The sequence below is a fragment of the Salvelinus sp. IW2-2015 genome, linkage group LG21, assembly GCF_002910315.2.
Source record: "Salvelinus sp. IW2-2015 linkage group LG21, ASM291031v2, whole genome shotgun sequence".
Taxonomy (NCBI): domain Eukaryota; kingdom Metazoa; phylum Chordata; class Actinopteri; order Salmoniformes; family Salmonidae; genus Salvelinus; species Salvelinus sp. IW2-2015.
Window position 1 is genome coordinate 6,214,518 of NC_036861.1, and position 17,746 is coordinate 6,232,263.

Sequence of the window (17,746 nt, forward strand, 5' to 3'; positions counted from 1 at the left end):
GTAGTAGAAGTTGAAAGTTGCTAAGTAGCTAAAATGCTAAAGTTGTCCATGATGAGATTCGAACTTGCAACTTTTAGGTTCGCTAAACATTAGCATTATACGCCTACCCATCCACCCCTACCAACCACCATACTTTTATTTTTGCCTTAAGTAATGAAGTCTTATTTAACCATACTAAATTGAGTATCCCGGATTTAGCTTCATTATGTTACGTCTAGTCTATGAGACCAGGCTGTGTAGGCACAGGACAATGTCTTTAAGCCCAGTGTAATCAATCCCTATTAAAGAACTACAACATTWGAGCAACTGTAGCAACACAACCATATCCAGTTCTGGGATGTAATTGTACTGGATTTCAAAGTTAATTTGGTCCCACTTCCTTTGGATAGTGCCCCACAAATGATTTGTGAATGCCCAAAACTGACTATCAACAGACTTGCAGATTTCCTGTACGTGGTGATAACCGATGGCTTATGATCCTTATGGTGCAATGGACCAAAATTGGTAAAGTAAATGCAAGTCTGATGACATGCAGGAATTTATGTCACAGACATGTCACAGACATCTTAGAGATATTTTACCACTCAAAAAGTAGTTGTTGTGTTGTCTTTTGTTGTGTTATGTTGTTTTGTGTTTGTTTAGTAGGCCTACAGTAGTCTCATTTATCTTTTTAAAATCTGATTTTAACCCTAACCTAATGTTTTAGTATATATATATATTTTTACGATATATTGACTTTGTGGCTGTGGTAACTAGTTGAAACCTTTAAAAAGATAAATGGTAGAAATAGGCGTTTTTTTTTAAAACTTTGTGGCTGTGGTAATGAAGACACMGTTTTAGGATGCACGAGACAGAGGAGGTGTGACTGTCCAATAAAGCCCGACTTTTGGGATTTGTAGTCTCAAATTTAGGTCTCCATATCTATTTCTGTTGGACTGTTCCAGCAGTATCTATTTATCTCTCCCTCTCACTTCACTTTGTTCCCTCCCATTTAAGTGAACCCGAATTAGGTTCACTTAAATGGGAGGGTACTATGCATATCCACATAGCACACATGCATTAGTTTATTAAATGCCTTTGACTGATCTCCCTCTACCCAATGAAATCGCTCTTTGAAATTCGTTTTTTGGGCAACGGGATGGCTTTTCGCCAGCTCAGAGAAAGTGCCACGACTCCACACTCAGCGGCTATTCAGAAACAGTGAATATTGGTGGTCGGGGTAAGAGTTTCTTTGTAAAACAATTTGAGTAATTTAAAAAAAGAATAGGACATTGTCTTAACTGAGCGTAGTGTAAGGAACAGTTGTAACTCAGCCTCGTACGAATAGACAAATGCATGTCGGAAAATGAACAGATTATATTTCACGTTGAAAAAAATATATTCTTAACTTTGATTTCGGAACTATCGATGATACAATGTTGCTTGATCTTTATATATATATTACATAGTCAAACCAAGTGACGATGTATTTTAATGGCTGTATTGATGGTATCGGGAAAGCCTTATTTCCTTTCTCATATACTTGAGTTAAAGGACTCAACATCAAGCAAATTGAGATGCTGCGGTCAATGAGTGATCAATCAACGGGCTCTAATGATTGTTGTGGGCCGTCTCTGGGGGACACGTAGCTAAAGATACTACTGTACACTGGAGTTAAGTTTTCTTAACTAGGGCCAACGAAAACAAATTTCCCAGTTAAATGTATTTCGTGTGGAGGAGATGCCTGATGTTTTAAAATGAACAACTTTACAGAATGAGACTAGTATATAAAGTACGCTATTGTAGGCCTGCCTGTGGTGAAACGCCACATAAACCTATTCTGAATAATATTCTCAAACGCTTTTAAATTATTAATTGTCTAACTCTAATGGGTAGCATATTTGAGGTACTGTAAGTTGTATGATGCCAATAAACTTTGTGAAACTGGCAAGTGGTCAAGTAAGCTATGTGTAGAAACGTGAAAGCAACTGTACTCTTCKTGTTACATAACAAGGGGTTAATTGTCTGTAGACACGTAAGCCCTTCTACACACTCTGGAATTCAGCATTATCTACAGTTAGGGTAAATGTATGTAACGTTAGTGTATTTTGATACATTAGGCATTTTTACATTAGAATGATTARCTACAGATTGTTACACCAGAATRTGATTTATCCAACAATTGTTGATATCCATTACTGGGAGTTCCAGGTTAGGTACTGTTTGGTGCAGTACAGGTCATTTTCGACCATTGATTGAAACGGGTAGGTCCACTCCCTAAGTGTCATGGGACTCAATTGTCTTGATCTAATGGAAGAATTGAAGTAATAAATATGCGTACGTATTGTTGGATTACTTCATGGAGCAACATTTTTATTTTAATAAGGGAGCATTTTCTAAATTCAACCCGACCATATGCAACTGGACAAGGACATTTTAAAAGATGCATGTTTGATCGTGTCGAGAACGRAAATAGTATCGTTAAGGTTGGTCGAAAATTCTCTGTCCTACACGACACAGTACCTAAGCTGTAGCTCCCAGTAATGATACCAACAATATTTGGTTAAATCGCATTATCTGGTGTAACAATCTGTAGCTAGAGAACGATGTGAAGGCTTTGGATACTTTTATTTACAGTTTTYTGTTGACATTTTACCTCATCAATATGGGCTACTGCATAATCACTGCACACCCACATTTTTGTTTTGTTTTAAAGCATCATTGGAGGAGTAGTTGCCCATTGCAAAACCAATTGTTTAGTGACCCTATTTATCTATAGGATAATGTTGATATAAATCAACTGTTTGCTCCTTTAGGAGTTTATTTCAGTTTGATTGAATGTCTCCCAATCACCTTGTCAAGTAATTTAAATTCAACACTAAAGCATTTTATCCYWAAGTATCTGTTTCAGAATGGATACCCAAATGCTTGTGTTCCATAAGATTGATACTATTGCTTTCTAATCTATTATGAGTATTTGACTATTGAAGAGAGGGAGAAAGCGTGTGTCTTTCACTCCTTTAGTCAGCATTTTTTCTTCACCTGAGGTCTTGTTTACGTCCCAAATGGAACCCTATTTCCTATGTAGTGCACTACTTTTGAACAGAGGGCCCTGGTCAACAGAGCACTACATAAGAACTAGGGTACCATTTGGTAGGCAGCCCTTATCTACTGTATTGAGTCAGCATTGCCTATGAGTGGCTGAAAGCTGACTCTTGAAGGAGTCCTTCTCTGGAATGGTTCCTAGTCTAGTAACTCATAGGGAATTTGTGCAGAGCAACTGCATACAGGTGTATCAAATGTATTTATATAGCCCTTCGTACATCAGCTGATATCTCAAAGTGCTGTACAGAAACCCAGCCTAAAACCCCAAACAGCAAGCAATGCAGGTGTAGAAGCACGGTGGCTAGGAAAAACTACCTAGAAAGGCCAAAACCTAGGAAGTAACCTAGAGAGGAACCAGGCTATGAGGGGTGGCCAGTCCTCTTCTGGCTGTGCCGGGTGGAGATTATAACAGAACATGGCCAAGATGTTCAAATGTTCATGAATGACAAGCATGGTCAAATAACTACAACAATCTCTCCATTTCAGGAGCTGGTAGCATGGCACTTCTAGTAGGGTTAAAGAAAAACAGATGTCTGAGAAAAGCTCTTCTCACAGAGGACTGAGAGTTCAGCATGCAACATTTCACCCACAAGAGAACTCATGTTACGCAACCCCTCAAAAGACACATATACCCACGCCCCATCTACGTTCATGTAAAAAACACACACTCAGTCTCCAGTTTGCAGAGGATGGTTTGTGCTGTGGCGGAGATCTTTGTGGGCTATACTCGGCCTTGTTTCAGGATGGTAAGTTGGTGGTTGAAGTTATCCCTCTAGTGGTGTGGGGGCTGTGCTTTGGCAAAGTGGGTGGAGTTATATCCTTCCTGTTTGGCCCTGTCCACAGTAGTTGTCGAGGGTGCAGCAAGTCAGCACCTCAGGAGTAAATGTCAGTTGGCTTTTCATAGCCGATCATTRAGAGTATCTCTACCGCTCCTGCGGTCTCTGGAGAGTTGAAAACAGCAGGTCAGCACGTCCGGTGAACAGGTCAGGGTTCCATAGCCGCAGGCAGAAGAGTTGAAACTGGAGCAGCAGCACGGCCAGGTGGACTGGGGACAGCAAGGAGTCATCATGCCAGGTAGTCCTGAGGCATGATCCTAGGGCTCAGGTCCCCCGAGAGAGAAAGAGAGAATTAGAGAGAGCATACTTAAATTCACACAGGACACTGGGGCTGTCTCTTATACACATCTAGATGTGTATAAGAGACAGTAACTCCACCCACTTTGCCAAAGCACAGCCCCCACACCACTAGAGGGATAACTTCAACCACCAACTTACCATCCTGAAACAAGGCCGAGTATAGCCCACAAAGATCTCCGCCACAGCACAAACCATCCTCTGCAAACTGGAGACTGAGTGTGTGTTTTTTACATGAACGTAGATGGGGSGTGGGTATATGTGTCTTTTGAGGGGTTGCGTAACATGARTTCTCTTGTGGGTGAAATGTTGCATGCTGAACTCTCAGTCCTCTGTGAGAAGAGCTTTTCTCAGACATCTGTTTTTCTTTAACCCTACTAGAAGTGCCATGCTACCAGCTCCTGAAATGGAGAGATTGTTKWTTTTACCCAGCAACATTTGGTCCATCTTTACCAATGTAGTGACCGGAATGTGTGAGACGCATAGGCACGAGTGCATAGGCACTGGGCAAAAAAAATGTTTCCCTTTCCTCAAAGACTCTGACCAAAGCTGGGCCACTAAAACAAGAAAGCCTAACCCTAAACGATAAGAATCTGGTTACTGTTAGAAAATCCCAATAAATTAATCAATTGATAGATGACCATTAGTTTAGGTTGATAATCAATTACTTAATTTTCAATAGTACGCAAATTGTTACAGATTCAGTAAAATGTATGATTATTGTAATTAGTGCCTTTCGTGTGTCAGTCTTCTCCTGTACCGCAGGGGACGAATAGCSTACTGGTATGAACTTCTCAAGTTCTGCGAGACACTCATGCGTGCCATCTCTACCCCTGCCTGTAATTTTCCTATTTGACTGATCATTGTAATATATTAGATCAGTGAGYCAGCCAACACATTTTTCTAAATGAATAAAGGCTTTTAAACATTATTGCACATRAAAGAAAAGGTCCCAGAAATGTTCTACATGCACAACTTTTTTCTCTCAAATTTTGTGCACTAATTTGTTGACAACACTGATAGTGAAGATGTTATCCTTTGCCAAGGTAATCCATATCAAGAAGCTGATTTAAACAGCCTTATCGTTACACAGGTGCACCTTGTGCTGTGGACAGAAAGGCCACTCTAAAATGTGCAGTTTTGTCACATAACACATAACAGATGTCTCAAGTTTTGAGGGAGCGTGCAATTGGCATGCTGACTGTGGGAATGTCCACCAGAGCTGTTGCCAGAGAATTGAATGTTAATTTCTCTACCATAAGCCGCCTCCAATGTCATTTTAGAGAATTTGGCATTACGTACAACCGCAGACCACCTGTAACCACGCCAGCCCAGGACCTCCACATCTGGCTTCTTCACCTGTGGAATCAACATAGGGGTTGATTCCACCATGGCTGCGACCCTGCACCCATGGCTGCGCCCCTGCCCAGTCATGTGAAATACGTAGATTAGGGCCTAATTTCATTTATCTAAATTGACTGATTTCCTTATGAACTGTAACATGTTGCATTATTTTTGTTCAGTATAGAATTAAAGATCACATGGCCCTTCATTCTCCCAAGACCTCCCCCTCTAACCATCCCCCAACTTATTTTTTGTTTATTACTAGTTTAGTCATACAAGTAAGAAACAATTAAGTCATTCATCAAAGTTATAGTAAAGTATGTTTACTATTCAATTTCTAAACTAGTAAGTTAACCAAATGATACTCGAGTAGTACATCCTGTAACCCYTGACATAGTGAACTCCCTGGCAGACTTATCATCTAACTCGCTCTCCTTGTAGTGGTTGCTGACGTTGACTCTGCGACTGCTCCCCTCCTGCCATACAAGACTCTGTCTGCTGTGAGCAGCATGACATTCAGCGAGGGAGAGAYCCAAAGGCTCATCGAAGTGCTCAGTGACAAGGCTGGCCTCGACTCCTGGCAACTGGTACAGTATTCCTCTACAGAATGAGAGACTGACACACGCAAGCATTACAAACAGTGGCCTGTGGCCGAGTCACCTCCGCATTCCCTTTAGAAGAAATGCAGGCATACAGTGCATTCGGAAAGTATTCAGACCCATTGARTTTTTCCACATTTTGTTATTTCTAAAATGTATTAAATGTTTTTCTCATCAATCTATACACAGTACCCCATAATGACAGTGAAAATAGGTTTGTAGAAATGGTGGCAAATAAACATACCTTATTTACGTAAGTATTCAGACCATTTGCTATTATTCTTGAAATTGAGCTCAGGTACACCCTGTTTCCACAACTTGATTGGAGTCCACCTGTGGTAAATTCAATTGATTGGACATGATTTGGAAAGGCACACATCTGTCTATATAAGATCCCACAGTTGACAGTGCATGTCAGAGCAAAAACCAAGCCTTGAGGTTGAAGGAATTGTCCGTAGAGCTCCGAGACAGGATTGTCGAGGCACAGATCTGGGGAAGGGTGACACAATTCTGCAGCATTGAAGGTCCCCAAGCACACAGTGGCCTCCATCATTCTTAAATGGAAGAGGTTTGGAACCACCAAGACTCTTCCTAGAGCTGGCATCCCGGCCAAACTGAGCAATCGGGGAAGAAGAGTCTTGGTCAGGGAGGTGACTGAGAACCCGATGTTCATTCTGACAGAGTTCCTCTGTGGAGATTGAAGTACCTTCCAAAAGGACAATCATCTCTGCAGCCATCCACCAATCAGGCCTTTATGGTAGTGGCCAGACAGAAGCCACTCCTCAGTAAAAGGCACATGACAGCCCGCTTGGAGTTTGCCAAAATAACCTAAAGGACTCATACCATGAGGAACACGATTCTCTGGTCTGATGAAACCAAGATTGARCTCTTTGGCCTGAATGCTAAGCGTCACATCTGGAGGAAACCTGGTGGTGGCAGCATCATGCTGTGGGGATGTTTTTCAGTGGCAGGGAGTGCGAGACTAGTCAGGATCGAGGGAAAGATGAACGAAGCATAGTACAGAGAGATCCTTGATGAAAACCTGCTCAGGACCTCAGACTGGGGCGACGGTTCAGCTTCCAACAGGACAACAACCATAAGCACACAGCCAAGTCAACGCCGGAGTGGCTTCAGACAAGTCTCTAAATGTCCTTGAGTGGCCCAGACTTGAACCTGATCAAACATCTTTGGAGAGACCTGAAAATATCAATGCTCAGGATGGAGAACTCCATCCTGAGAGACGCCCTCAATCCAACCTGACAGAGTTTGAGAGGATCTGCAGAGAAGAATGGGAGAAACTCCCCAAATACAGGTGTGCCAAGCTTGTGGCGCCATACCCAAGGAGACTCAAGGCTGTAATCGCTACCAAAGGTGCTTCAACAAAGTACTGAGTAAAGGGTTTGAATACTTATGTAAGTAATATTTCAGTTTTTTTGTTTTTGCATATAGGTAAGAAAGAAAAAAAATGTGTAATACAATTTAGAATAAGGCTGTAACGTAACACAATGTGGAAAAAGTCAAGGGGTCTGAATACATTCCCAATGCACTGTATGCATGCATAAATAAAGAGGAGCAGGCGTTTTCTGAGACAAGATTGAGAAACCTTGGTTACGGTTAAAATGACTCGGACATGATTGTGCATGATGGAATATTTTTTTTGTCAAACAGTCATACACACACTTCTAAACTGCAGACACCTTTGAATTATTTAAGCACAGCAACAAGTAATAAAGAACACTAGCATTTCACACTTGTTAACAAATTAATTTAATATTGTAAGTTTTACACCCTTAACATTGAATCATTCTAGTAGTTTTGGAAACGCCTTTGTTCTGATATTTCCCAACAGAGGTTATTTTGTCCGTAAAAGCCCAAGGGTCCATCCCAATAAAATCTTATTTTTCCTTAAGTGTACACAAATCTAAAAGCATTGGATTGTTGGAGGGATGGGCTACTGGGTATTTCCACTTTATTTCTTATACCAGTAATGTCCTTTCAAATCAGTGAAGGGAAATAAACAAGTGCACACTTTGGGAGGAAGGAGAGATCATTGGGTAAACCAACATCCTACTGACTTCCAGGCACAGGGTACAAACAATGCCATAATACGCTTTGTTCGACTAATGAAATGCATGATGATAAGTTGATGAATTGAATTGTTGGGCTAGGTAGCATCTTAAAACAGGTCTTGGCCTCAGTGCAGTAGGCCAGGATTTGGTAGCTGGTGCTTACAGTAAGTATCTCCCTGYGGTATTTATGCCACTGGCTCACACTGCCTGTTGGAACACTCAGGAGAAACAGATTAACAAAACAAAAAAAAGGGTAAAACAAAAATGTGCACCACAGGATTGGTGGAACACCAACTTTAGCCAAGTGTTTTTCACTGTCACTAACAATCCCCGATGCCAACACAGGAGCTGAGCGCAGAGAAATCGAAGATGGCGACGGTCAAGAGAAATCGAAGATTTCGACCCATCTGAGCTCGGAGTTGAGTGCTCACACTCAGGAGATAACTGCCCTCCAGGCTCGCATGCAGGCCTCTTACCAGGACCACGTGGCTGAGAGCCAGCAGCTCAATCTCAAGGTCAGAGTTCACTACCCCATAAACGTCAGGGTTGTGTTCAGGAGGGGTGATTTAACGTACTGAACAGTCCAGACAGAAATTCAATGAATAGAGCTGACTTGAGTCCTGACTCCGCATCAGAGGCATGTGTTTCCATCTGAACGTTCCACAATGTTCTCGTGCCTGACTGAATGTGGAGCTGCTGCTACCACTACTTCCTTTTTGTGATATTGACAGCAGCCTCTGAATTTGACAGTAGTAAGGTATTGTGACCCCTAGGTAAAAATGTGTTGGACTTGTTTATAAAAGTACAAGGCAGACAAGACGATAAAAATAAACTTAACGGTCAGCACAAAAATGAACTTTTTCTTTGTTAACACCCCCATACAGATAGCGAGACTGCAGGAACAGCTGGACAATGGCCCCGTTGTTCAGATGGCCTGCTGGCAGTAGGAGAACTCCATCCTGAGAGACGCCCTCAACCAGGCCACCAGCCTGTCCGAGAGCAAGTAGATGGGGAAATAAACAATACTACTCCTATTCTCTATTCTATGGGGAAATCTTGAGTTTTGTTCATTGGGCACCCAATGTAATTTTTTAAATKTATTTATAATAATTTTAAAATGGAGTGGAACTACCTGGGCTTTCCCCAATAAGAAATATGAATTTTCTTTTGTTGAAACATTCTGCTATGGTGTGCCCTAATGAACACAACCCAGGTGTGGTCTACTCTTTAAAATGCCCTTTTCCCAATTCGACTTAACTTGATTCCTTATCTCCTCTCTCCCTGCCACCATCTTCTTAGTCTTGAGGAGGCGGAAAGGAGACAGGACTTGAGGAATCAAGGAAATCTGAATTGAGAGAGGCGAAAAAATGTCAGTGTCTTTGGATGCTGTAGCCTCAGTAGTAATCCAACTTGAATAACACATTCAAGATGTCCAGCACTCACAAGTAGACTGTTAGACTGCTTTCATTACAAAGAACTCTAAGAGATATTGTACCTGCAAGCTCTGGCCATAATTTTCATTCAAGTACAGGGTTTCCCAGAGTGTGCACATGTTTGATTTAGCCCAAGATTAAAACACCTGATTCAACTCATCAAGGGGTGAGAATTAGTTCATTTCTAGCATTTAATTCCCTAATACAACTGAAACATGAAGTAATAGGTTTGTTGTTTTTTTGTTCATAAGACAGTTATAAACTCATTAAGATATATAATTGTCTTTGGGTTGTAAAATCATAGATTGTGTCTGAAAATCTACACTTGAAGCTGTGTTGAGACAGGACTGAAGCCCTGCAGACTGACAATGAGCACAGGAAGGCCCTGGAGGCCAAAGTGGCAGCTGCAGAGGAGCAACTTGCCCAGTTCCAGGTGAGCGGAGGAGGATGAAGTTGCCCCCCCCCCCCTTTTGCTTTAGTYAATTCAGTTCTACTGTACCAGTGCACTACATAAGAACATGGGTGTCCATTTATTTGGGACTAAGGTCAGTCAGTTTTAATCATGAACAGATGTGGACAACTGAGGTGTGTTCAGTAGGGAGAAAATGTAGTGAAATATGGAGGTAATACCTCAAATGTGTTGCATAAGAACAGATATTTGTGTTTTCTGTTCTCTGTTTTGCTACAGTGTGCCTTACTAACTTTATTCATACATCTTTTAGAATTTCACTTGCCCTGTTTCTATACTTGTAAAATGATGGCTTGGATTCCAGTCTTTGTGCTTTAGCCAACTCCTATCGTTGTAATGCCAAACACAACAACTGAGTTGACTGAGCAGGCACAGGCTACCAACTAATCTACTACTACAATCTACTTAACTCCCCAGAGTCGATTTCCGTGCCCCCGCGGAAATCAAATTAGCATAATAAAAAGATCTGGTAACACTTGTCATAACAGCTGACATAATATTGTCATAACACCGTCATGACCCATATATTTACACCTGTTGTGACATATATTGTTATTTAATGCATGGTTATGACACCTAATTAAATGTCAGTTTCTGCCAATAAGTTTCCTTTCRTTTGAAAGTTTGTTAAATCCTTTGTTGTAATGAATTCTTTAGTTTTTTTCCATTCATATTTTAAATAATTTGTAGATAAAACTGACACTGTCATGAAATATTATGACCATTCTGTGTCACTTTACTTGGTTTAAGAAAATACACTTTATGACAATGTCAAGAAGCATTATGACCATCATAATCATATATGCCAGATAGGCCTATCACGTACATGCTCTTATATCAGTCATCAGTCAAAAAGAGGGTGTCTTGTCCTGCTCCTGAAATCTACTCCTGCATTCATTCCAGTCATCAGCAACAGAACATTGGGATAGATGCATGTCTGACCCCAATGTGTGCGCAATTACAATGATAATTTAATATGGTACATTTTATTTAAATGTTGTGTGTGTATATATAACAAACATACTGTTGACACGTAGACTATGGTGTAATGCCATGTTTTGCCTTGTGTGGTAGGTTTTGTGGGTTGTGACACTCATAACCAGCCATAAAATAACACAATATGTATGTCACAACAGGTCTAAATATGTTATGACCATTATTATAACAGGTTGTCAGCTGTCATGACATACAACGGGTGGGTCTAATCTGGAATGCTGATTGAAACCGCATTAAATCCGGTGTCTTGTCCACAAATTACCACAGGCATTTTAACGTCAAAGATTTAGCCGATCTACTCTGTTCCATCTGACTGCGCAATCCACTGTCTCATCAGCCCAGCCAGGCAATTTATAAAATTGATCTCCACTATAAAAGCATCTAGACATTATCTCAACGGCCAGCTGCTGTCTCATCTCTTCCTCCGTTTGCAACTTGTTTGTAGCCTGYTCCAGCTGGGTTTGGACCTGAGAAAATACACACGCACACTGGTCAGTCGAATCAGCCCGACAGGATGCTCTCGATTGTGCATCTGTAGAAGTTTGTGTGCTTTTGGTGACAAGCCGAATTTCTTCAGCCTCCTGAGGTTGAAAAGGTGCTGCTGCGCCTTCACAACGCTGTCTGTGTGGATGGACCAATTCAGTTTGTCCGTGATGTGTACGCCGAGGAACTTAAAATKTACTACCCTCTCCACTACTGTCCCATCGATGTGGGTAGGGGGGTGCTCCCTCTGCTGTTTCCTGAAGTCCACAATCATCTCCTTTGTTTTGTTGCAAATTAACTTGTTCTCAATTAGCCTACCTGGTTAAATAAAGGTGAAGTTAAAAAAAATAGGCTTATGAAAAATATCTGATCTTGTATCAGTGGTTAGTGGTCACTTCTACCAACTGTATTGCGCCCTTAGTGTGGGCAATGATCAACAAGGCTCTTTGGCCTCTTTGAACAGCAGTCTGAGTTCAGAAGGGCACAACGATATGGAATATTCTGATAGGACATTGTGTAGAGTTAATGCAATGTTCAGTATACTAAGTGAAGCACCCTCCTGAGTGCGACCCAGGGCTTTGGGTGCGTCCCAATATTTCTTTCTACCTGAAGGGCGCATTTGTTCACTACATCCTACAAATCTAAAAGCATTGGCTAGTGGGAGTATCTACCATATTTCTTATTCCAGTCATTTCAAATCAGTGAAGGGAAGTGAACAAGTGTACACTTTAGGAGAAAGGAGAGATAATTGGAGCATTGGGACAATGTCTGTGTGTTGAGCAGCAGATTGCTTCCTGTTGTAGGTCAGACAGCAGCTGATCGAGACGACAGCGCATGTGCAGAGCCAGGAGGCCTCCGAGTCCACACAGGTCATGGTGCCTGGCCGACAGGGTGCACCCTGCAGAAGCTTGCCGAGAACTATCAGACTCAGAATGTATTCATCGAATTGACTACAAGCCGCAATCCGAATGGAAACGATAAGCACTGCGTAATTTTCAAATTTGTGGTGCTCCATCTTAATTTGAGTGTAATATCCCTTTAAGCACTAGGCTAGGGCACCCTACCAATTTAGTGTTCACTCGCAAACCGTTCAGTTACATATTAGAGACCAATCTGTATATAAATAATAATGGGCTGCATGGCACACTAATTATGCCCTTATACAATTAAATAATATTTCATATTTTCAGTTATTTATTATGACAAATATTTGACTTCATTCAAATCCGAGGCAGCAGAATCCAGTGTAAAAACTATTCCACACCTGATCTATTCAGTCTGATACTTCTCAAAGGCAGCAGCTTTTGCTATACGCTAACCACATTATGTGCGTTATAAAATGTTTTATAGCAACTAAAAGCCTATTTTTAACTCTAGTTCACTTCTTTGCATGAACCTGTATGCGTGTGTGTTTGCAAGTCCCTCGCTTATTGAGTTGACATTGGAGATGTGCTATGCTCTGAAGCGCTGCACCAGTGGCTGTTGTAATATAATTTTTGGGTGGAACGGCAAAACGCTAACACCCTTCTAATGTATTTTTCAAATATCCAGAGCTCAGTAGTGAGTGAGGTTGATGCTTGTTTGGTACATTGCGTGACGGACCACTTTGGAAGACCAGCGCAGCTTGCTTGTTTCACCTGAACCAGAAACTGCCCTTTAGGTGTCTACATGTTCTAACCTAACTGTTTGGGAGACCCTCTGCACACTTTGGATGGGTAGCCATTTGATTAGGTGTTCAGGAGTTGTATGGCTTGGGGGTAGAARCTCTTAAGAATCCTCTTGGACCTAGACTTGGCGCTCCAGTACAGCTTGCGTGCAGTAGCTGAGAGAACAGTCTGACTAGGGTGGCTGGAGTCTTTGACAATTTTTAGGACCTTCCTCTGACGCTGCCTGGTGGAAAGCCTTCCCAGAAGAGTGGAGGCTGTTATCGCAGCAAGGGGGGACGACAAACTCCACATTAATATTAATGAACATACTGTTCATGTAGTGTACCTTTTTTAAGGTGCATAGAGGGCTTTGCAGGTGTGGTTCCCTTGCGCACACTGAATAAATGTAATTCAACCGCTGAACCCCCCCCCCCACCCACTTGCTCGCCAACAGATTTTCTCATGGAGTTTTCATTCAATAGGTTTTTCAGTACATTTATCTTAAGCCATCCCTTTAAATATAGTGTACCTTTTTTTAGTTTGAATTTGAGAGAATGGGTTCAGAATATTTGGGTTCAATGAAAGAAAGACCTCTAAATATATGCATTTTCATTTCTGTTTCTGCACCAATTGGTGATTAAATAATACTCTGATCTTGCGGCTTATTTAGGTTTATGAGTCAAATGTGTTTGGAGACCCTTTACGCAAGAAAGAAATACTGGTTTGATTCATTCTAAAAATGTTCCGTTCTTTAACCCATGGTTATGTTTGAAGATTAGTGTACAAAGAATTATAATGGGGAGAATAGAGTAAAATAGTATCTATTGCCTGCACTAACCATGGAATTATGTGATAATACAGCCAAGTATTGCGCCATGCGTCTGTTTCAGACTGTTATGACTTGGTCTGCGCTCCTCCATAATGATTGAATTAGCCCATCCCTTTATTTTTATATATGATTTAACTATTACTCATGATCCTCAGCAACAACCACATGGCCATGACGCCATTGACAGAGGAAGCAAATGAAGTATAACAAAACAATGTAATTAAATGGAATGTGGTCTATACAAAAAAAAGGTAGTTCCCTAAGACCTTATACATGTTTCCTTGGCGTAAAGGGGGTGGGATTAAGGTAAGGTCAGAATATGGTGTATCTGTAGGCACACCTCTGCCACACCACCATTTATTCGAAAAGTTCCCCTAAAAAGGGAAATGCAATCCATTTACGCACACTTAACTCTGATCGGAATCGGGGCCCTAGGTGATTAGGAAGGGCTGAAGTAGCACTTGAATAGATTGAGACACGTTATGGGRTGTTTCCCGGACCCAGAACAAGCCCCTGTCCTGGACTAAAAGGCACTTTCAATGGAGATTCTCAATTGGGAATATTWTTTAGACACAGGACTCGGCATAATCTGTTTCTGGCAAACTGACCTCAAGGGTTGGATAATTTCAACATAAAACAACTTTTTTTTGCTGCACATTTCAATTTCGATATCATACCAAGTATTTATCAGGCTACTATTGCCGATATCAATACCATTGGATTAAAAATGCATGAATACTGAAGAAACACACCTGCAAATACACCAATGCTTAAATCAAGAGAAAGTGAGCAGAGTATCGATACCAGAACATATCAGTTTGATTTGGCAGTATCGATATTTTGGTATACTGTACATACGCCCATCCCTAGTTGTCGGAATTCAAGCAGTGGTTTAGACTTGTTATTTCCCTCGTTAATATTTATCAGATGGTCTGTATATGTTTCTGGACAGTGATTATTCAAAGTGCTATTTGTTTTTGGTACTTTCTCTCCACCAGGAGGAGCCCGAGCAACCAAAKGAAGGGACATTCGTCGAAGACCGAATGAATATCCCACAACTTGCCAAAATGCTTTAATTATTTTACTTATTCCTTTTTTCCACTCTTTTCTCATGTACAGTAGTTTGTAGTCAAATTATAGTTTTGTAAATGGATGTGGATTTCAGAAACGTTTAATATTGTATGCCTTTTTGTTATGTTGGAACCAACAATTAATTGAGTCTCTGGCTGTGTCAAACTTCAGTTTATTTGTCCTGACATTCCTAGAACACCCAGTGGTTCAGTGTTATTGATAAGGGGAATTGTCTGTGCGTTAAATGTGCAGCAACTAGTGCAATAACTTTCTTGTTGTCCTTTTGCCTGTCCTTTGTATGACATTGAAAAGGGAGGTGATTTCATGGTACGCAGATGCAAAACAATGTAGGGGGCTGCTGACAAATGTGAGAATTTGTAACAAATGAACTGTAGATCTATTTGGGTTGGTGGGTGTATTACTGTTTTTAGCACAAATGCATTATTGAGAAGAGGAGTTATTTGTGACAAACACAATATGCAGTTGTACTATATGTTCAAGGGGAAGTTGAGGATTTTACAACTTGATGTTAGATCAGAGGTGTTGGATCTGGCCCATGGGGAGGGGTCCAATCTGGACTGCAGGTGATCTGAGAAATCATTAAAACATTTTACACCTAAAATAATGGAGACTGTAGTTCCCACAGATGGGTAGTAATGGATTAAGTGTAACATGATTTTAAATGTACTGTAATGATCAAACCAGATTCCCCCAAAAATGTAATGTAATTTGCTTAGTTACATTCTTACATGTTGGATTACTTTGAAACAAATTTGATAACTATCATTGAGTGGACCCTCAAGACTTCTCACATGTTCTCAACTCAGATTCTATTGTCTTGCTGATCATCCACCWAGGGTGGATGATGTCTTTTTGTATTCAAACTGGTTGAGTGAATAGATAAGGCTTCCAAAACAAGTACACCTGGCACACTGGTCAATCAGACAGTTGTCTAGACTCCACATGGGAWTGTTAACTATGCTTAGAACAATGGTTTAAACCAGTGTTGATTTTTAGCATGTAAATCTTGGTGGTCAAAAACATAACTGTGGGATGCATGTCAGCAAAGCCACTAAACTATACATTAATTGCACTATACCACTGCTACACCTGGCTATCAGCGAAGCCTTGTCTGGCAGCAAAACAGTTAATTCAGCCTCTTTAACTACCTTGTAAGAAAAACAGCTGATATGGCTGACTTACCTAAACAAATGTGGTTTCTACTGACAATTGATGTGCAAACTTGCTATGTATAATAAGGGGACGACAAGTGGATAAGAGGCAATCCGTAATTTCAATTAAGACATGGGGAAACAGTGTTTAAACACTTTACAATGAAGATCTGTGAAGTTAATTGGATTTTTACGAATTATCTTTGAAAGACAGGGTCCTGAAAAAGGGTCGTACATTTTTTTTGCTGAGTTTAGATAATCTTTGGTATCGATCTAATGGTATCGAATGGTTGTGTTCCAAGCGGAAGTGTCTGCAATTTGTCTTTTTTTAAAGTTGTGCTGACAATATCTGAGAACGTAGACAAAAAAGACAACTTTTTATAAATGTTATTACAACTACATGTCAGAAAAGTATATTTTCATGAGTTGGATTGGAGTGTATAYAGTTTTCTACCAGTACATGAACATATTTTCAGAATAAAAATGATTAAGCAATTACCATGTTTACATAAGTCAAAATTGACAGCACAAATATCTACTCTATGCCTCCATCCAGTACTTCGTCATCAGAGTCATTTGTCATGACTAGGGTCGTAAAATTACAGTGACTTTCCCAAAATGTGGAAGATCCCAGAGGAATCAGGAGGGAATAAGCAGGAAATCCTCCAACTAGGGTTTTTGGAAAACCTGAGAAATTTGGAAAAGCTACCAGAATTTTGCAACCCTAGTCATGATACTAATCAGAGAACCTTGGCCTCCAGTTGGCCTTAGTAATGCCTCTATATTGAGATTTGGGACATCGTTTGGTAATCCCCAGAATATTATATTTATTGTTATTTACTTATTCAGCAATAAAGTCTACATTTTAGCCCCCAACAAAACCTTAACTACAGTATGAGAAGACTACACATTTTACATAGAAATGTACAAAAGCATTGCAGAGGAAAATACATAGGTGTACACCTTGTATTTGTTCTGATKTTGGACTATTTTAAAGAGAGAGACATCCTTCTTCCTAGCCACCTTCTTTTCCACATCTTTCTCTCTTGTTTCCAAACTCTCTTCTTCTCCAGCATCTCTTTCTCAAGACTGTTGTTTTTCTTCTCCACTTCTTCTCCAACCCTTTATCCTTTTCCCCAAACTTTTGTGTCTCCTCCATTTTATTTCCTGTCCATTTCTTCCTTTCTCTCATCTCCTTTCTGTCCACCATTTTTCTCTCCAACTCTTTCTCCTTTATGTCCAAATTATGCCTCTTCTTCTCCAGCATCTCTTTCTCCTTCCTCAAGGCTGTTGTTTTTTTCTCCACTGTCTCTATCTTCTTGTTCAACTATCCTCCTCTCTCTCTCCCTCACCACCTCCTTCTTTTTCTTATCTACCTCCTCCTTATCCAATTCCTTGTTCGCCATCTTCATCTACTA

General features: G+C 40.6%; 1 long non-coding RNA gene across 1 annotated transcript; it reads left to right on the top strand.

The window, feature by feature from the left end:
* The first annotated feature begins 964 nt into the window (after window positions 1-964).
* On the top strand, window positions 965-16,655 carry LOC111982282 (uncharacterized). Its single transcript, XR_002879730.2, has 5 exons — window positions 965-1,219; window positions 6,003-6,148; window positions 8,575-8,744; window positions 9,114-10,095; window positions 15,084-16,655. It is a non-coding gene; the product is annotated as an uncharacterized lncRNA (long non-coding RNA).
* Window positions 16,656-17,746: the final 1,091 nt, after the last annotated feature.